The following is a 21,617-nucleotide window of genomic DNA, read 5'->3' as shown; positions in this document are numbered from 1 at the left end:
TTACTCATTAAAGTTACTCTTTTGTTTTCTATGAAAATTATTTTGTGGAAATGTGTATCCAAGATCCTGTGATAACCTTTGAACATGCTGGCCAAGGTCAGCCACAGCGGATGGAAACAGTATTGAACTCACAAAAATTGTGAAGAAAACAGTCTTTAAGTACTCCTACAGAGGAGTACTTAAAGATAGTACTTAAAGGAGTACAGATAGGTTACTTTTCAAAGGCCAGATAACCTAACTGCAAGAGCTTAGGACCCAGAGAGAAAAAGAAGCTTTGTTCAGCCCTTACACTGTAACATGTTAGCCTTTAATCCCTGAGGAACAGGGCTTTCCTGAGACCAGTATTCACTCTTTTATTTCTTTTCTATTCTGTGGAGAACATAAGAATGTTTTATTTACTGATTTGGAAGACAGGGTAAAAGAAAAATAGATATCTACTTGAAGCATGTCATACTTGTGTACTTATGTAGATTTACTCTAAGTAAAGATTTACCCACCTTGCTGTATCTGTCAAGGTGTTAGAGATTTCAATTTAACATTATTAACATTATCTCCTGTATTTATTCAAAGAAACTACCTCAGTAGTGTTGTACAAGACATCCATGCATGTGCAGTGTTCAAGCCTAAAAAGGTTTGTGACAACTACATCTTACAGTAATTTGCAGATTTTGGTTTTTGTTGTTGTGGTTTTTTTTTTTTTTCTCCCTCAAATTGCCTCATTTGTTTTGTAATGATAAAAAATGGAAATATCAAATACTTGGTACTTAAACCTTATCCTATCTGGCAAAACAGACTCACATTGTGAACAAGGTGAACAAGGTTTGCTCTTCAGTTAACAAGCCATTAATATTTTACAATCTTCTTGAGGTATCTCTAATGTCACACTACTGATAACATTCAACAAGAAATCTAAAACTGCACTAATTACAAACAGTTTCTGTAATCCTTGCTCTCCATTGGGGGCATTATTGCATTTTAGCTGAGAGGATAGTTTTTCCTACATACGAGTACATGCTAGGCTTAAAAAATATAAAAATTCAAAACTAGACTGGTTCTACCTGACAAATCCTCCATGGAGGATGAGTTCACAAATTGATAGAACAGTTTGGGTTGGAAGAGACCTGAGAGACCATCTCAGTCAATGCTATGAGCCTCTTCTTGCCCCTTAATTCTCAGTACTTTTTTCCATTTCTTTTTTTGGTTTTCCATTATTTATAGAAGAGTAATTATATAAATATTAAACTCTCAAGCTTCTTTAAAATAAAATTCTGCAAATTCAATTACAATAATGCTGTTGCTTAAAAAGTCTTGTCACCTTCTTTAAGAAAAATGGGACATACACTGGTTGAACATACTGAAATATTACAAAGGATCATGCACATAGTATATGTTAAGAGATTGCCTAAAAATTTGGACAGTAGCAACCTACAGATGTTAAAGAACTGTCTCAGTGACAGAAAGTTGGAAGCAGAGCTTTAAATACAAACTGGCTTTTGAATCAACTCAGCAGATAAACCAAGACATTGAAAAGCTAGGAAAAAGAAAAATAAAGTGCTGAAACCAAACTCCACCCTCAGGTTACCTAATAAAATCCTATACATGTAGGAATGTGAAATCAAATAACTAAGGAAACAAGCTTAAGGATGTTGTCACTGTGTTTGAATTTCTTTAAAAAACGTACAGTTTCTGTATGTTTCACACTTCCTGTTAATTGTTTGAAATACTGTTCACCTTTCAAAGGTGAAATAAAAATTAAAAACTTCAATCCTATCTTCATATCTATCCTAACATATCCTAACTTCATATCTATCAAAAGAGTTATGCCAAACCAGAGACCAGGATGATTCATCTCTGTTGGTTTCTTTTTTTTTTGTGTTCTTTTGTTGTTGTTATTGTGGTTGTTGTTGTTGTGGTTCTTTTGTTTGGTTGATTTTGTTTTTTGTTGCTGTTTTTGTTTGGTTTTGGGTGCTTTTGTTTATTTTGTTAGTTTGTTTGGGGATTTTCTGGGTGTTTTTGTTGTTTGTTTTTTGGTTTGGTTTGGTTTTTTGTGTGTTTTGTTGTTGTTGTTGTTGTGTTTTGTGCTTTGTTTTTGTTGTTTGTTTGTCTTTTGGTTGTTTTGGTTTTTCCCAGGAATACCATGTACAAGCAAAGACAACCTCTACAGTCATAAAGAGATGGAATTGATCCGTAAGATATCTTTACATTTATGATAGGAAGAAGACAACAAAGGGCATTTAAAATCCTCATCCTACCAAATATGTCATCAAATTGTTATTGACAACAGTATCAGTGACCTGAGAAGCCTCGGGAACAGAGAAGTGGAAGACTATCCTTTGGCAAAGTCCACTTCTTTATGCCAGGAGGTACAAGTCAAACAACAGGTGATATCAGATGTCCAGGATCACTTCTGTTTACTTTAAATATGAGCCCTAACAACCTCAGCTTGGTTTCAAATTAACCTCAGACAGGTCCTTGAGCTGCTGGGCTGTAAATTCAGCAATTGCAAAGCTGAAACTACTCACCACAATAAATATTGATACTTCACACCATTAGTACAGTATTGTCACTATTCATTATAGCATGAATCAAAAATGAAGATACCTAAATAATCTCATGAACAGAATCAAATATAATGAAAAGCAAGATGTACAGGGCTCATTAATAAGGGTCTCATTCTCCTCTAATTGATGTGTCCTTTTTAAGGGTCTGGTTTCATTAGAAGTACTACTATTTAAAACCTTTATTTTTTTTTCTTGAAAAAAATCAAACCAGAATGAACAAAACAAATGAAGATGCAATCTGGGTGACTCACTAGTAGACTGTACCTTGAGCAGGGGAATTTCTCCTGCTCACCTCCAGACATGGTTTCCAGCCTCAGCTATTCTGTGATCCTACAACATCATTGCAAACAAATATGTTTGTTTACATTCAGTTGTTCATGGTTAAAAACACCTAAGCTTTTCTACCTTTAAGAAGATCAATTAAATATTAAAAATTAAGACAGTTGAAACTCAATTGAACAGTTGAAATCTTGCAGGTATGTCAGACAAAGGGGCTACTCAGAGGCAGAAGAGTTTAAAAGTTTCAAACTCCTTTTCCACCTGTAGTTCCAGTTAAAAATTTCAGACCAAGTGATCTTCCTAGGTTTTCCTACTGTCTCATCAAGATCAGCAGAAAATTGCGTTTTTCCCATTTGTATCAAGCGTTGTAGCTATAAGGGCTTGGAAATAAGATTTTATTTCATACTTTCTGCTACTTGAATGGCACTAGGAGGGAGGCTTTTTAGGACAAAAATGTGTCTTTGCATATGCAAAAACGAAAGCATTGAAAACTTTTATTTTTAAAATTAGGGTAAGGTTATTAGTTCAAGATCAAAGACCATTATTTAGGCTGAGCAGAGTAGAACTTCTTTCTTTATGAGTATCAGTCCTTTCTCCCCCAAAAAGCAATCATGCCTGTTGTTTTGGGTCACATATTTCTTTACAAGAAGGTGGTCAAAGTCCCCATCACATATGTAAGTGCTTCAGGACCTGGAGGCAGGCTCTGTATGTATGTGCTCAGGGAATCTTTAGGATCTTCAGAGTCCACGTGGTTTTGCTAACTGCTCTCTCCCATCTCAGAAAGAATTTGTGTAGTCTGGAAAGAATAGAAAATTGCAAGTTTCCCTACATGCATTTTGTAATAAAAATCAATGGTGTTTTGTGAACTGAGATGTAGTGAAATCCAAGACTCCCCTGAAGACAATTATATACATGTAGCTGGATTCAGCAAGCTCAGTTGGACCCTACAAGCTCATTTTGTTCTGAACTGAGTATATTTGTGTAGTAGGAAAATAATCTAAAATCCAAAAACTCCCATTTGATTTTCTTTTATTATTATTATTATTTTTAGAAGAAAAATGGATGGATTTATTTAAAAGACAGAATTTGAAAAGGCTACATACAGCCTTAGGCTTTTTCTTATGTATCCCAGAAAAATAGGTGATTCTTTCATACAAATTTAAGTAGTCAGTGAATAAAGCTGATAATGAGTACAACAATGCTGATGTGATGTTCATTGCTATGAACACAATCATTACAAATATCAGAACTGAAGTGGTGACAGCTGATATCCTTCCACTGCCTGGTCAAAGCTGTTGGTTATCTTCAGAACAGACCAGCATTCAGGAAGACATGTGAGACCAAGGATGCATAGGATGGAATAACAGATTGCAGCTCTGGATTTAATTTGCATGTTGATTTACAGTGATTGCATAAAGAGAGGGGCTAGCTGCATATGGGACACAAAAGCAGGCAATTAGAGTTACTTCATGTACAACTGTCCAATATGAATGTATAACTGCAGTATTAAGAAATTACACACATGGTTGCCTTTGTGTTTTTTTTCTAGTGTCTCTCAAGTTGAAGTCTCTTCACTTTCCTTATGTCTCTCTTCCTTTCAGCTGCTGTTAGACAGGGAAAAAGCAGGCATTGTAAAGAAGTGTAACAAATGTTGATTCTTCTTATTTCAAGTATTCCACTTCTGGATGCTTATGTGGTTTTGCCAAATTCCTCTTGCCCTGAACTTAAAGGGTCATCATAGTTGCAGCTGCAGAGAGCTGATGGAAGAAATTTATGTTTGTGGTCGTCAGCTGTACCTGATTCTCAATAGTTCTCTTCCTACACTTACCTCAGAGACTCTTGACAGAGGACTACTGATGTTTCACCTGTAATCCACATAACTGTATGTGATAATTGCATAAAATAACCCCAAAGACTTCACCTTTCTTGAATACTTGACCGGACATAGTATTACAAAGTATTATTGTGCATTCTGGGTAACTATCCGTAACTGCTGCATGCTGACAATGTCATCAGGGCTTTTTATAGTCTGGTTTGCTTCAGAATGAACCTGAGAAAATGACCCAAACATGCCTCCTCAAAATCAGAGAGCAAGAATTACATCAGCCCTTCTCTTAAGCTAAAGAATTGTTTTTGGTCCAGTGGGGCAGGACAGCACACGTGCTGGCATGTATTCCCTCAGCAGCAGTGCTGCAAGACACCCACAGGCAGCTGCGCCTGCCGGATCTCTGCTGAGACACGTGAACTTCAGAAACAGCTCAATTATGTTAATGCTACCAACACTTCAGGTTAGAGAGTCCCTGCTATGGCTCTGTTGTATCTTCTTCCCTGAAAGCTTTGTTCTTATGATTTTAGGAACAATGCTCTGATTTCAAGAAGGCTGTCAGAGCTGCGCTCCCCAACCCAGTAGCGAGAGAGGAAGAAAACAAACATTTGAATTTATTTGGAATTAATTGGCTAGAAGAGCTGATGCAGCAATTGCTGTAGCACAAAACCACTGAACACCAGAACACATTATCACATAACCTAGACAAGGCAAGACTATTATGTTTCAGCTGAGAATGGCTACATTGAAATGAAGGCTAGGGAATGATCTTCCCTTTCATGTACTCTTTACCTTAGACACAGGGGCTTTGCAGCAAGACAGGCAACTGAAACTCATTCAGCGAATCTCAGAACAAAAGCAAAGGAAGTCTGACAATTTCTCTCAGAATTTTGGTACTCTCTAGGAATACAGCATACACCTGAAGACAACCACACTTTAATCTTTATACAAAATTCTTTGCATGCTGTCCCATGAGAGGCTGATGAAATAAATTTTTATGTTCGGTATGTGTGCTCTGCAGAGTATTTTCAGATCCTTGAAAAGACAAGCTTTTTTAATGACATAGAGACTAATCATCACTCGGCAGTCTGCAAGTTGTACAAGAACCCTACACATACTCATGCAGTTCTCAGCTTAATGTTTTCAGAAGTATTTACGGAACATAACAGTAAAATATATTTAGTACTTGTTTGTACCTGTTTGCATTTTTTGTATGAAAGAGCAGCTTAAGGCTTCATAATCAGGCTGCTCTGGCACATTCTAAGCCTTGCAAATTAGTCATTTAGCTCAAGTGAATTACAGCATTAAGCTCTAATTAATTACATTAAGCTGTAAATAATTACATTATTATGTAGTTCACATATTAAGCCAGTCTGAAACTGGTACAACTGGAAGCTCCAGGCAAGATTGGTGGGGTCTCAGTCCTGGCAAAAAATTCACACATTTAATGAGGCTTCACATCTTGGTGGGGTATGAGCACTGGTTGGGGGGTGGGAATGCCACACAACCTGCAGATTGCAAGTTAGTACCTTGCAAGGTAACATTCTGGGTATCTATTGCATCTCCAACTCGCTTTTCTGAGAAGTCTTAGAATGGTTTGTGTTGGAAGGGACCTGTAAAAGTCTTCTAGTCCAATATTCCTGCAATCAGAAGGGACATCTTCAACTAGATCAGGCTACATACATCTTCAACTAGGCTGACCTTGAATGTTACCAAGAATGGGACATCCACCAACTCTCTGGGTACTGAGTATTCTGTATTAATTTCTCTTTGCTTCTTTCAGTAATCTAAAGACCTCTGGTAATGTAGCACTTAATATATCTGTCTGGGCTCAAAACACCCTGTGGCAAAAGGCCTCATTTAATTTTCCACATTATTTAAGGGCATCAGAGGCTGTAGGCTCTGCAGGTTTCTGAAGAGAACAGCTCCTCTTTGTCCTCTGCATTCTCAGACACAGCAAGAACATTCTGCTCTAAGAGACGCATTTATAAAAACTGGCTGTTTCCATCACTTCATTGTGGTACTTTTGTTTGTCTGCTTAGGAGTGTGAGTAGGTGTTTACTCATGATACTGAAGAGAAAGAGAGCAATACAGAACTGGTGCTCACTGTCCCAGTCGGATGTCTGAGGAGGTGGAGAGGAAGGACTGTGCTCACTCTTTCTCAAGTATCTAGGTTGGGCTATATAAATCAACTACACTCGACCTTTGCACAGTCATGAGGATTGTGTTACTTTTGTTCTTGGGTTGAAAAATAGAGACTGAAATGTTTAAGTATTGCTTTATGAACTAAAGCACTGAATAGCACCACCTTAAAGGCATTATGCATTTATGCAAAACTAGAGTGAATATTTTGTCCTGTATCTCACAAGTCATGAAAAGACAGGATAGATATGGTAGAATTTTAGATTCTCTCATCATAGGTAGTGTCCTGGAAATAAATTCTACATATTTTTCCTGATTAACTGGGCAGCATTATTTTCCTTTCCTTTTTTTTTTTTCAAGCAATAGACATGTCCTGCTCCCACATTTTCCTTGTAAATGAATAGTTTGTTGCATTGAAGAAGAAAAACTGTGATGGGAAAAAAAAGGCTGATGGCATATTAAATCACTGTTATAAGAGAATACAGTTCTGCAATAGCATATGAAATGTAATATTGATGTAGACAACAAATGCTAGAAATATTTTCTGAGATGCAGATGACATGCAAAAGGAAAGAAAAATGAGTATGAACGTTCCTGCCACAGAAAGTATCAGCACATAAAAGATTCTAACCAGACAGAAGTTCTGAGCCTGTCAAGTTCTGTTTTAGTTCTGTTTTAGAAATGGGACACAGATCCTCAGTTATTTTTTTCTCCTCTTTTGAACAGCAGAGAAAGATCATGATAATTACTGTTCAAAAATCTAGGTGGTGAGGCTCAATTGTTGAAGTTATCTGTGATTTATTTAAAAAAAACTTTGGTACAGCAGTTATTATATAACTCACAGGAATTTTACTTTAAGTTTATATTATGTTTTTATATGACATATATCACTAATGCACATATTAACAAGCCCTATTTCAGATATCTATCAGAGCTTTCAGGTATTAAAAATGAAAGTGATTACTTGATTAAACATTGACAACTCAACAATGCTCACAGCTGTAGTGGACTCACAACGGTAATGGCTTCACAACTGTAATGCCTGTTTGACAATATAAGAGGAGAATTAATTGCACATGTAAGTATCAATAAAATTAAAAGCAGAGTAGTTAAGCATTGAAGGAATTCCATATAAATACAATAAAGAAAATATTTAACATGGGAAAATACTGAAGGATCTGCCAACTTTTTACTTGGTGCCTTATGCAGCATTTAAACATTAAAACATTGGTTTTATTTGCAAAGATAATTCCCATTTACATAGAAATTATAGTGTTACAGTGTGCTATGGGTTTCTTTCTGAAGAATATGTAATAAAGCATCAAGCAAAGAGTAATCATACAGCTGGGGAAATGAAAGCGAAAAGCAAATTTTACAGGGCACATGCTGACTGCATTCTCTGTGATGTTGTCAGAGAAAGGACACTGCTATCCATAATGACTGCATCTTTCATATACAAAAAACACAAGAGTCCAAGGATAATATATAATGGGTTCAAAAGTAGTGAAATAAATGTAATAGACATGCATTCTATTTCAAATGAGGAATGTATTATTCCATCTGTACTGTAAGCAAGTGTCAAGAGAATAAAAACCAAGATTCATGGAGCCTGTTTTACAATACCCAGAAGTATCAATGGTGCTCAAAAAATTAATAGGAAGATTTTTCACTATGAAGGACAAAGAACGTAGAAAGATAGTCAGTCCTGATTTGTCATTCATATACAGGCATATAAATTAAAGCAGACAAGCCCCCCCCCACATAAACACATAGAGGTCTAACCACCAAGAAAAATAAACAAATCATATCTTCTTAATTGTTTTCCTTAAAATGAATGACAGATTCTTTCAGATTCCTTATACCAAACAGCACGCTTCTCCAGTAGCTCCCAGTGTATGAATTGTGTGGAGAGGCTACACTCAAGACAAAAAAGGGATAACTGTAATGACAATTCTATAGCTGCTGGCTTTATTCATTGGGATAAATTAGAGAATAAATATGCTCCAAAGAATCTGAACGGTATATGGCTACATCAGACAGATAATAACAGTCTACTAAGAAAATAAATTACTTGGGTAGCTGTTCTGCTTCTTAAACTTGTCAGGTATCCCCTTAAGAGCAAGAAAATGACTCTTACATCTAAAAAACTGAATAATAATTACATTCCTTCCTGAGCTTGTGTCTCAGAGTTAGAAAAAATAGATAATATTTTTGCACTGATTTTCATATGGAAAAGCTTTACTGTACTTTAGAATATGTGTAAATTAGAGTGAATATAAAATACAGGTTTAAACTAGAGAAAAGTAGAGGTGGGGAAAAAGGCTAAAGGATAAATTCAGTCTTTTTCCACCTGCACTCTGCCCATAAGATCTTGATTAAAATACCTATCTTTAATTAGCATAATTAGGAAATTTTAATGCCCTTGACAGAGAAGTATAAAACTAACAAAAGACAAGAGTGAAAAATGCATTTTTTCATATTTCCTAATTTACATTTTCATCTGTATTTATGAAGTCTTAAGAGTTAGACGTAGAAGAGACCAATTAAATTATCCAGTCATTCCCTCTACCAACAGCTCTGAATAATTCCATATATTTTTAGGTCCTGAAAATATAGCATTTACATACAGATGAAAAAAATATTTTTAATGATCCGGGATCTTTTTCCTGTGCAATCTGAGCCTTAGTGTTCAGATGAAGGAAGGGTGGCTCTTTGTTCCAGCTGAAGACTTCTAGGGGAATAGACTTTTCAGATCAGATGACTGTGTGCTACTGGATCATGAAGTGTGCTTAAACAGAGTATTATTATGCATTTCAGCACATCATAGGAAAAGGACAAATGGTAATTGAGATCAATCAGCACATCTTCTGAAGCCTAGTGTGGCAACGGAGATGTTAAATACTACCTTAGACATGAGGCACGATACCCCAGTTGACAGGATAAGGTAATTTTGAGTAAACTTTCTTCCTAGTCATTCAGATAAAGATCAGTAAGAATCCACTATTAGTTAACAGAAGTCACTCAGTCATTAGTGAAGGGGTCAAACTACCCCTTGGTTGTAACTGTAGCCTGACAATTTTTACCTATTAATGAGTAATAAGATTGAGTTTGTCATTCAGAAGATATCCCACAGGCTAGCCTTTTGTCATAATGTGAGTTTTAGTGTAGAGTTATGGTCTGTCTCTTGAACTTCAAAACAAGCCCCAGGTACACATTGCTGTCTTGCCCCTATGCCCAAAAAAATGCTGCCCAAAAGCCTGACTACATGAGATAAGATGGTGTTTAAAATCTTACTGCACTTCTACCTGTACTAAAAAATGAGTCTTTCACATAATTTTAAACAATATTTTATTTTTAGACATGACTTTGTATGAAAATTCTAATATAGTGCCCAGAATTTGCCCATTACTTCTCTGTTCTCTCAAGATATTTTCATTTGGTGAGAAGACAACCACCTTAAACCCGTATATTTGTTCTGAGGAACAAGTTCAGCAAAATACATACACAACAGACACTGTGTGGTGCAGGGTACACTCTAGATTGTTCTGAACCACTGTCCAGGTGAAGAGCTTGGCAACAGTTGCAGTAACAGCAATGTGAATATTCAGACAGTATTGAAGAGATGTCGAGCTTTTACATCAATTACATTATGATGAAGGTACTGATAAAAGTATGATAAAAGAATACTTCTATGGCATTTATCTTTTATCTGAGTATACTTTGTATCCCATAATTTTTACATCTTTGAGAAACCATGACTTAGTGCTATGTGAAATTGCTGGTATTAAGATTCAAGCAGTTTATGTATCTATAAATATTTTCTCATGCAAAGCTGTAAGTGTAAGCCTACCATGAGTTTAGTATGTTCTGATGAGCTGGAGCTGTTTTATTGTAATAGAATGGAATTACAAATAAATGGATTAGCATTTGAGTCAGCCTAATGCATAGGATAATGTATTACAAATAAAGATATGAGGTGTTATGGTCTTAGCCATTTTTGCCAAGGAGTTACTGAAACCTGAAGCCGTTCTGACAAGTGTGTACTATTACAGTCACAGACTAAGAAGCAAGCACTTAAATATGCCAACTATAAGAAACCACTTTATTTGCAAATGCACATAAAAATTGTTCAAGATTTAAGATACTGTCTTCATAAAATGTGTTTTAACAAGATGTGATTTAATTAAGGCATTCTATATTTATTAAATCCTTTTCTAAAACCACATAGTCTTCTCTTGCTATTCATTTATGTAGAGGAGCAGCAAGGACCTCATGGAAATTCTGAAGCAAAGTTGTTGATGATTGGAAGCTTTGTTGAAAAATATTAATTCCAGAACATTAATATGTACATTCCCCTTTAAAACTAATTTTCATTTTCTATTTCATAATGAATCATACTCCAAAATTTTGTATAAAGGGTTCAGTCACCACTCGTGTTGGTATTTAAATGGAAATATGGCATTAGGGATCTGGTTTAATGCTGGGCTTGACAGTCGTAAATTAAGAGTTAGAGTTGATGATCATAAAGGTATTTTCCAGCCTAAAAGTGGATCTATGATAAACTACCTGAAGGAGCAGCTGAATAATTTCATGCATTAGAGAAAGTGCTGAGAGTTTGAGGTAGGATCAAAGCTTGCTATCCAGGGAATTTTGTTCCTTTATGCAAAATTTGCAATTGTGTGCCTAAAGTGGCACTGAGAATTTAAAGATACTGCACACCTTCATCCCAGAAATCTGTTTTGTTACACACCATGCAAGAGCACAGGAAGGCAAGGAACAGGAAAGCAAACATTAGCCAAAATGTGAAGCTGGACCACCCCAGTGGTTGCCAGCAGTTCACATCCCACAGTCTCTTCATGTAACCACAAACGTGGTAATTATCTCCATCCCTTTGGCTGTTTTGTGCACCAACACGTACTACCAAACACAGTAATGTATATTCTCATCATTTATCATAGCACTTCAGTGACTAATAATGCTGCTTCCTAACATAAGAAGATATAAAATATTTCTTATAAGTTCCTTTGAAATTTTCAAGGTTCTTTGTGAAGACGATGTGAAACCACAGCAAATCATTGCCATGGTGATGATGTCCATCAGCAACATTAGTTGCTGCAGTAATTTTTCAGCCTAAAAAATTGTTTGTGATATAGTAAAATTCACTTTATATCAAAAATCAAACAAAACATTATAACATATAATTGCAAAAATTGAAAAAAAAAATCACTAATCTCAGAGTCATTTGCAAGATGAATCTCTTCTTTCTCAGTTTGTTACTTTACAACAGTAGGATACAGAACTGATGGACACAATGAGGAAAAAAGAAATAAATAAAAGGAGATTAAAGCAACACTCCTCAGAAAAATCTTTTAAATCAGCCCAAAATAAGGGAGGGAAAACAATAAACTAAGGTATTTGTATCAATTGACTGTAGTTGGAGAAATTACCACCATTGCATATTTCCATGTGCTTACTGGTTTCCTAATCTGGGAGTTGTTCAGTTACTAGAGGAGCTGCAGTACAAATCAAGACTGAGCTGGCAGGATTCACACATCTCTACTCCAGCCTATCTGTAGCAGGTGGGGGAATCAGCTGTTTTGGGCAACCATACAGTATTGATGTTTTTTCATTTTCTTTCTTGTTTTTTAAAGTTACAAAGCAGTGATACAGAATGTTATATTCATGATACATTGAAGATGCTTAACTTCAGAGGTTGAAATACTGTTTGTGCAAAACGTCTGTAGGACAGTCCTGTATTTTGACTGTGAAATAACTTATCTCCTGGCGATTTCCCTAACATCATCAAGCATGATCAATGATTCTCATCTTTCTTTTGATATGGGAAAATTAATTCAGTGTGTGTATACCATAGAGAAACAAAAGGTAAGCATTCCCAGTACCCATCTAAAAAAGCCTGTCACATAAGCTTGAATGTAGATGTCTTTCACAGAGTACTTTATCTTGTTTTTAACAGGAACCCAGGAGAATTTTGTGAAAAATATGTAAATGAAAAACTGGATTCCCAAAAGATATGCTGGAGTCAAGAATAATTGTATCCAAACTACAACTAATGAACAAATGATTCAGTGAAATACATTCTGTATTTCCATTCACCACCATCTGTTATTGGCAAGATACTTTGTTCCCAGCTACAAAACTCGAACAAGAACAGGAGCACCAAATTAAGGGACAAAAGTGAATGCTCTGAATGCTGCAAGGAAGAGGTATGGCTGTTTTTCACAGAAGAATGTGTATTTGCTCTTCAATGGCAAGCAGAAATTAACATTTACCAGAAACAGGGGAATGAGATATTGGTATCTTGAAAAAAATTCCAAGACAAGAAAAGTTGCACTTTTTTGGCATGAAATGCCCTTTCATTGCAGAGAGCAGGTTGTGTTACATGACCAAGTATTTTCCACTCGTGTAGATCATCTACAGTTTCTAGTTGAAATCCTATTTCCATGCAATAGAAATCAAATGAGAACATTACTTAGCTACAAAAAATGGTGTTGCTGTTTCAGTAGCTAGCATCCTTCCCTTAATAGTACCTCCAGTGTGTTAAAATGAGACTGTACTCCCACGTAATTCCATTTGGACACACGTAGGGAAGAGGTCTTGACTAGATTGCGGCAACAGGCAGCAGTGGGGTAGTAGTGGTGCTTAGTGGAGAACTTAAAAAGAGAGTTATGGTTTCTTGTCTGTTTCATATAACTTCACAACATCCTTTGAGGGGTATGTTAAAACTATTTATACTACTTAAGCAAAAGTATGGAAAAAATTCTGAAAAAATCACAGGCTTGTGGAAAAAAGGGAAGCGAGATATGTGATTCAGAGTTTTGTGTTCAAAAACCTTTAATTCTACTGTACAAACAATGGCTATGGTTGCTTTAATATTAGCATCTATAAAGTTCATTTACAAACATTATTTACTGAAGCAGGAAAATTTCTTGGTTAAATGAAGACAGTTTTCATCTACCACTCACTTTGTGAGCTGTAGCTCGCCTTCAGCTATTAACACTTTATTTCCTAACAGCAGTGACCGTGTATCTGGCTGTTGTTGTGGTGTGAGAAATCAGACAAGTCCAGATTGTTATATTTCATAGCAGAATTAAAGATTTTTTGACATTTCTTTCATTTAATGGAGACACAAAGTATCAGAAAACTGATACCATTTAAAACATGACAGGCCCTGCAAGAAGTCAAGAACTTAAAATTACTTATTGAACCTGCCTATATTAGGCTCAATAATTTAAAACATATCTACCAGAGCCAGAATTGCATTCATGAGCAGTTTAAAATGCATACAAATGAGTACTGACTAGTTAAACCCTGTATTTATTAACTATCATATGAACTATACCCTTTATGAACTATACACTTTATGATCTGTACTTAAAGGACAATATATTTAATTTTTTTTTTCTGGAGTTCATGTAGGTTAACAGACCATATAATTTATATGGTGCAATAGTAAATCCCAGCTATATGTGCAATATCTACTTCAGTCAGGAATTCAGTCTGGAAATGTTTCTACCTGGTAAGGAATTAAATATTTTACAACTCAGTTTTGCCGTGTATTTATTTTACCTGAATCTGTCTTTCTTTTCAGGTTACATACTTGTATTTCATAACAATCTGCAGAAAAAGAAATGAGTGTTTAAGAACCTAGTTTAAAAATCTCTTTAAAGATTTCTCGTCTTTGAGAGGAATGAACTTCCTGAACCAGACTATAATTTAGATAGTGCCTTTAATAGGTCACTACAATACAAGACAACATTGTGGTTGTCTTTTCATTTAGCTTAATAAAGAAAAAGTACTGCTTCCATAACTGTTACTTTCCACCATAATTTTCCATGTGTGGAAACCGAGATTTAACTCGAATATTCAATCTGACATCATACCCATAAAAGTGTTTAGAATATCAATTATATTCTATCAATTTTCCAATGAGTTCACTGTGTTATGGCTGATAATCAAATCTCATGTTCCTTTTCCATTCACTAACATTTTGTACAGCAATGCAAGGTCACAGTGAAGGTCCATCTAGCTCAATATTTTATGTCTGACAGCAGGAAACATTTATGAAAAAAAATAAGAAAGAGAACAAGCCTAGAGTGATACTTCCCAAAATACATTCCATGTGGTATTCAATCTTTTAGTTGTAGACTACCTTCAGGAAAGGAGATAAAGACTAATCTAGATATAGAAGGCAAGGTTTATTAAGCCATTATACACATTACTATTTTAGAAACTGAAAAACCAAACCATAGGGGAATAAGTTCAGTTCTGTGGAAGAAAGCTGGGGATAGTCCAGGCATGCAGCTGTGTCACAGCTATAATCATAGCCTAGGGCTGGCAGGGAAGTCACCTGCTACTCCAGCCTTCAGGGCAGCTGCCATAGAAAACAAGGTTAATTGGGGCTGCTGTTGACACTAACAACTCATGGGATGTCCTAACAAAGTGACTACAAAAAAATCATGTGTCTGCTTCTCTCTGAAGCCTGCCTGGAGCACGAGTAAGGTGACTGTGTCACAATCGGCAGCAAAATTGTAACAGCTCCAGCAACTACATGAGAAAACTGGCAAGCAGATGTCCTGCAAACTGATCCCACCGTAATAATGAGACAAGCAACTTGTTCTCTCGGCAGCCACTATTCCCAGGAAAGCAGTGAGTAGTGCAACAAACTGTGAGCTAAGAGCCCCATCCTCTCCTCCCATCTATTTTCCACCCCAGCTCCTTAGGGATGGTGAGAGCAGGGGAGAGAGTTTGTTCTTATCTCTGCTGCTAAGAAGCCTAGAAACAATTTGCAAATCTATTGTTTAGTATTTGCAGTAAGAGAGGTGGGGGAGAATGATTCCTGCCCAGCTCCAGTTACAAGTTACATGGCAGAATCAGGAGTGGTTTGTCAGCTAGTCACAGAGTTGTCTGAGAGGTTTTACACAAAAAGCAAGGACCATCAATAGAACCATAGATCTCCTTCTTGAAACAACACCCATGGGTGCTGCCAAGATTTCAGCAGTAGAATCAGAGCCCTTCTTTTAGGAAAGCCATAGATAGTTTCAGTTCATTGCAATCTAATCTGTTGAGATAGCATTTGGCATTAAAGTCAAACTAACACAGCAGGAAATCTAGCTAATTCTGATAGTCAGAATGATTTGATTCAGAACTAAGTTGATCTCCTTTATGTTTCTTCTCTCAATATATGTCCATCTGTTTGGTAGAACTCTAAATATAGTAAAGAGAGAGGAGAAATTAAAAAAAAACAACTACTTGAGTTTTCACTTAATATGGGAGTGGTATTTGATCCACATTTTGTATTTTCACACTTTATTTTTTGAAAGCCAAATAACTGAAAAAGTGGAAGATTTATTTTGAACCTCTGAATTTTTCCACAAACTAATGTGACGTTTGTAACTGGGTATTTAGATAAATCAGCCCTAAAGAAGGCTGGTAAGCTTTAATACATCACAGCATTTTCTAAAGCGTGTCATCCAAACTGGTGGTAATCCACAATTCTTTATGAATCAAGAGACAATAACTAAAAATAGAAGATAACACTACTCAAAACCTTTGGGATGATAGCCATAGGGCAAGGAAGAGAAATATTCCAGTTTGCTTTTGAGGGACTTGCAATCCAACTTAAAATATCTCAGCTTTTTGGTCTTGCCCCTGATACCGCTAATGGAGTGATTATTAGGAGTACCTAATAATGCTATCAACACACTGTTGAGCAGATCAATTAATAGTCACAGCCATAGAAGATATTAAAAAGCATTGAGATAATTCAAAACAGAACAGGACAAGTAATTTGGGCATTAGAAGAAAAAAATCATAATCAGGAACCCATGTAATGAATTTTTACATTTGTCAACAAACTAAAACAGAAGGATGAGTCCCTCAGAGCAGATGAAGCAAGGGAAATGAGTAAAAACATATGCAGTTTTAAATGTCATTAGGCCCAGAAAAGAAACAGCTCCAGAAAGTGTTCAGAAAACATTTAATACATAGAACACTCTTGGAGATAGCACTCTGCTGGCTACTTGACAAGGCTGTATGTCAGAGCAAGTTAAATGTGGAGGTGGAGGCAGCCTGAGAAATATAAGGATTTGATATTGGAAAGAAGCTTAACCAAAAACAGGGAGCAAATATTATCCTGTTGGGATACCTGGAGAATTCAGCCTAATCTTTGAGAAACTTGAAAAATAAGATTTGTCATGCACCTTGACCAAATGCAATTATGTCTCCATGTGTAAAATTGCATCTAGAGAAAGAACCAGGGGTAGATTAATGTAGCCTGCCATGATGTTGGCTACACTTAGTCACCTTTGCTAGCAGTACACAATTCCTCCTGGATGGAACTTGTATAAAATCTACCCTGTTGACTCATGCTTTCAAACACAAAAGCCATGTACCCTTGAGAGAGCACAGATTTAGTCTCAATTCCTGCTCCATACACGTCAGAGTGCTGTAGCTGTGTTTGCTCCAATGGTTAGACACACTCCTTTCTCCCTAAACATCAAACTGATAGCTATTTGCATAGAAAAAGGACAAACAAAAATAGGCAGGCTAAATTTTTCAACAGCTGCTCAAAGCATGAGGATAACAATAGCAAACAGAGAATAAGCTTGGAAACATCAAATGAGGTGATGAATTTATTAAATTGAGAAATACATGGCTGACAAATGGGTGCAGCACTTTGCAATTAAGGCATCTCATGCTGCCAGCCAGACCATTTTCAGCATTTTTTCAGGTGGTATAACTAACAGGCTCTGTAGTTAATCTGCAGTGCAGAGAAGGCCTCTTAAAAGTGTCTGATTTCTTGATTATGACATTTTTTTACCTGTTCAACTCGAACAGTTCATTGTACTGCAGCAATAATCCAGCAGACATTTTCCAGGTGACAGGCCCAAAGTCATGAGGTCTTTTAGCAATGAATTTTTATCTGAAAATACCTTAAAGTGAGTTCAGTGTTATTAATACCCCAGGAGTTTGAAATTGTTCTCCCAATAAAATAGTAATGCAACCTTGGTACCAGGGGACAAACTCAGTGATGGAAATGTAAGTTCACTGTGACTCACATTCAAGCCTCAGTCTGCTGAGTCAAGTAGTGGTGCTAAATTTTACATTAAAAATGTTCTGATTTGAAGTATCTGCTTATTTCAAAGTTGGCAATTTATCACTATGCACGTGAACTGAATGTGAATGAATGTCACACAGGGAAGGAGAACTATATTACCTTATTTTTTAATTGGATTGCTATAAACAAATCTGAACTTGTCCCTAGGTATGGGAGAGAGTACATAAATGCACTAAAATTAAGAAAATGCAAAGTTCATACCTATTCTACCCAAAGAAATATATAGTTAAGGCAATTTAAGAAAATAGATAAATAATCAAGGCAAGCACTAATATAGCCATTTATAGTCCACTTGAGGATGAGATGATAATGAGAATTAAGTCAAGGAACATAAGCTACAGGAAGTGGAGTATTAAGAGACAGAAACAAAACCAAATTAAATAAACAAAATCAAAAAGAAAAACAAAACCACCACCACCAAAAAAACAACAAAAATCCCCCCAGATTTTTAACAGCACATTAAGCAGCTTAGCCAAAAATAAAAAATAAATCTGTAGTAGTGAATGCTTAACACTGCACATAGCTATTTGTACTGCCACTTCATATGAACTCATATAAGAAGTCCTAAGTCTGACTACTTTCCTTCACAAAGAGAATCTCACAAGACCATTTTAAAGAACAAAACACAGATTTGCTTAAGAAACTCCTAGACAGTTTCAGGTTTCATGCCTCATTTCAGTTTCTCCTTTTGCTTGCAACAGCACCAGAAACCAAATCAAACCTAAAAAATTAGTTTCATGGTTACTTCTCACATTGCCTGAACACACCCATTCCACTTTGTGGCGTCTATTTCAATGTTTAATTGTTTTTACAGGGGGGAGAAAAATTCTTATATAGAGACTGAGTTACGCCTGAAGCAACCTATGCCTGCTGCCTCTTGTGCTGTCATCCCTTACTCTTGTGAAGAGAGTACCTCCATCTTCTCTGTCACTACCGTGTAGGTTCTGTAAGACTGCAACCATGTTCCACCTCAGTGGCCCTCCATTCATCTCTCTCCCATTGCATCTCTACAGCTGGAGGAGACCAAAGCTGGACACAGTTTTCTGTGGTGTTCCAGGAAGTGCCGGGTGGAGGGGGACCACCACATCCCTTGATCTCCTGCCTGTGCCCTGCTACTGAAGCATTGGATGGGGCTGGTCCTTGCTGCTGCCAGCCTCAGGGTGACTCTTGTGCATTTCACTATCCCTAGGACCCCAGGGCTGCACAGCCCTTGCTGAGACACTGTGCCCACCTAGATTGCTGTTTAGGATTATTTTGTCCCCAGTAAATACATATTTACATTTATCCTTGTCAAGCCTTGTGCAACTCCCAAGTTTAAACTCTGTGCCTTTTTTCTTAATGTAAGACTAATTTAATTCATGTTAAAGATGTCCAAGTTGGTCACCTGGTTCAGAGAACTAAAGGTTGACATTATAGTAAAAGGGCTCCCCTGTTTCTCAAGTATCACAGAATTCTGTCTTTTCCCTGCTCTTCATGACAGGTCAGCCAAGTCACAGCAGGTTATGGACAACACTTTCATGCCTCAGGCTGAGCACCTCTGAGGTGCAGCTTATTGAATAGCATGTGTAACAGACACCATTGTCCTTTGAACGCATCCAGCACACACATATGGTAGAGCTCGAACTTTCATCCACAATCAGAAGCTAAACAGGATTTTCCCTGAGAACAAAGGAGTCTGGTGTTTAACAAAAAGAAGACTTTTTTTTTACTTTCCCCCCTTTAATACTCTAAGAATAGAAGAAGAAATCTGCCCTCCACACAATCCAAACTATAGTTAAGTCTTCTTTTTTCACTGCTCCCTTACAGATCAACTTTCCACATGAGTGATGAAATAAAACTAAAGCATCACTTCAGGGAACAGCTTCACTTTTCTTCCCATTTCCTTCAAGCCCCACCCCTCCCAACCAAGTTCCATATTGATTCTCTCAATTGCAGAAGCTACTGTCCTTGACAGGGTAAAAGTATTTTTACCAGTTTTCAGCTTTTCCATTTAAAAGGCATAAGAAATTTGTTTTCATAGAGTGTAGGTAAGTGGGGGAATTAGTTGTGGCATGACATCATGGATGCTGCAACCGCAGAAGAGAAGTCTATAAAACATACAGACACTATGACTCTTGAAATATTTTTATTTCAGTTCTGGGAGACAAAGCAGTAAAGAATGTCCTTGTTCTTTCATTCTGCTCTAGCAATTCTCGTCTGTCCACTTTCAGAGATAAGGTTCCAAGCTGAATGATTGCTTGTCCTGGTTTATTGGTGGCCTCCCCTATGTTTTTATAGTTTCATTTTGTTGACACAAAATTGAAACAGATAAACTGCAGTTTAAAAAGGTGTACATACTTCCTGTAGTTGTACCCAAAAGGCTAAGGCCAGCTAGGGATTTCCTTCAGTAGTCAGTCGGGGTTCAAACCCTACAAATGGAGCCCACATCTATACAAATTCTCTATGTTTGTTCACTAAATCTAACAAAGTATTAAAATACAGGTTAAATTCAGATGTGGTAGTCAGGTTTGTAGTTTAGGACTTGGAAAAAACATTATCAGTTCTTTTAATATCATGCACTTTTGTTCAACTTACTACAGAAATGCCTTGGATTAAAAACATGTCATTATTATTATCATGAAGAGCGTCTCTTTCACTCTGACATGCTAACCCTTGCAATTTATACAGAATGCCAGAACTGTACAACCCTAGGTCTTCAGTAAATTGCTAATTTCAGAATCAGGTCATACAAAAATTGTGACAGTTAACTGATTAGGCTAACTCTTTCAAGACTAGTTCTTTAGTCTTAATGGAAATCAGGCATTTGCATAAGTTATCTAGGTACTTGCTAAGTGTAGGACAGAATCCTAGCATTTTTATCTCTTCTACTTGCAACAATTTGTTTTATGAATGCACCAATAGAAAAATTGAGGCAATATCCCAAGAGCTTCATATTTTATTTTCCTTTTATGATAGATGGAGCTTCATAGTGAGTTTTTTTTTTTCAATGTGATATAAGATTAACAAAGGCCTCTCCCATTCAAGAAAAAAAGTATAAAAGAATAGCATTGATTCAAAATTGTGCCTAGTGCAGATGGTGATCACACTGATGTAACAGTTCAGAGTTATGGAATAAATTGCAGTCTTAGGATGTAATGCTTGAGCAAAATGAAATTGATATTCAGAGGCTGGATTTCACTGACAGTTGTGGCTCCCAGAATACTCGTTAAAATTCAAACATTATCTTAAAGATTTTTCTAACTGTTTTGAGATTTCTTTTGAACAAAGTAAAATCTCAAAAATATAAAGCAGTCACAAATGGCAGGTTATCAAATCTAGCATAATCTTCAAGTGAACCTTGGAAAGTAGTTCAGATTCTAGAGAGCTAATTGACACATGAAAGCATCTAGTTAACAAGTTAAAAAAGTTAAATTTATCTTTACGATACTGCAACATTAATTTATTCTATTAAATATTTTGCAAATAAAAAGTCCAGAATGCTATATGAAGTAGATGTGGACAGTTGTGTGCTTTACTTTAGAATCTGTATTATCCTGTTCTAGATTTTGAAACTAGAAATGCTGATTCCATCATTCAGTCAAAATCCAGAAGCTGCAGAATTTTCCTTCAAATGATAGGATCATAGAACCATTTAGATTGGAAAATACCTTTGGGATCATGAAATCAAACTGTA

The 21,617-nt window shown here is 36.3% G+C and overlaps 1 protein-coding gene across 15 annotated transcripts in view; it reads right to left on the bottom strand.

Annotated features, from left to right (window-relative positions):
- Positions 1–14,368: 14,368 nt before the first annotated feature.
- Positions 14,369–21,617, bottom strand: part of LOC135290230 (uncharacterized) — a 54,978-nt gene continuing 47,729 nt past the window's right edge. For 14 of the 15 annotated variants that reach the window (XR_010352963.1, XR_010352961.1, XR_010352959.1 and 11 more), the window contains 2 exons: positions 17,648–17,749; positions 14,369–14,442 (listed from right to left, as the gene is read on the bottom strand). The gene's annotated coding sequence lies outside the window, so the exon portion shown is untranslated. Of the gene's footprint in view, positions 14,443–17,456; positions 17,750–21,617 lie in introns of those variants that run through there. The other variant, XR_010352965.1, reaches the window with a different exon arrangement.

Source organism: Passer domesticus, chromosome Z, assembly GCF_036417665.1.
Source record: "Passer domesticus isolate bPasDom1 chromosome Z, bPasDom1.hap1, whole genome shotgun sequence".
NCBI lineage: Eukaryota > Metazoa > Chordata > Aves > Passeriformes > Passeridae > Passer > Passer domesticus.
The sequence above is the reverse complement of the archived record's forward strand: the minus strand, read 5'-3'. Positions and strand labels throughout refer to the sequence as shown.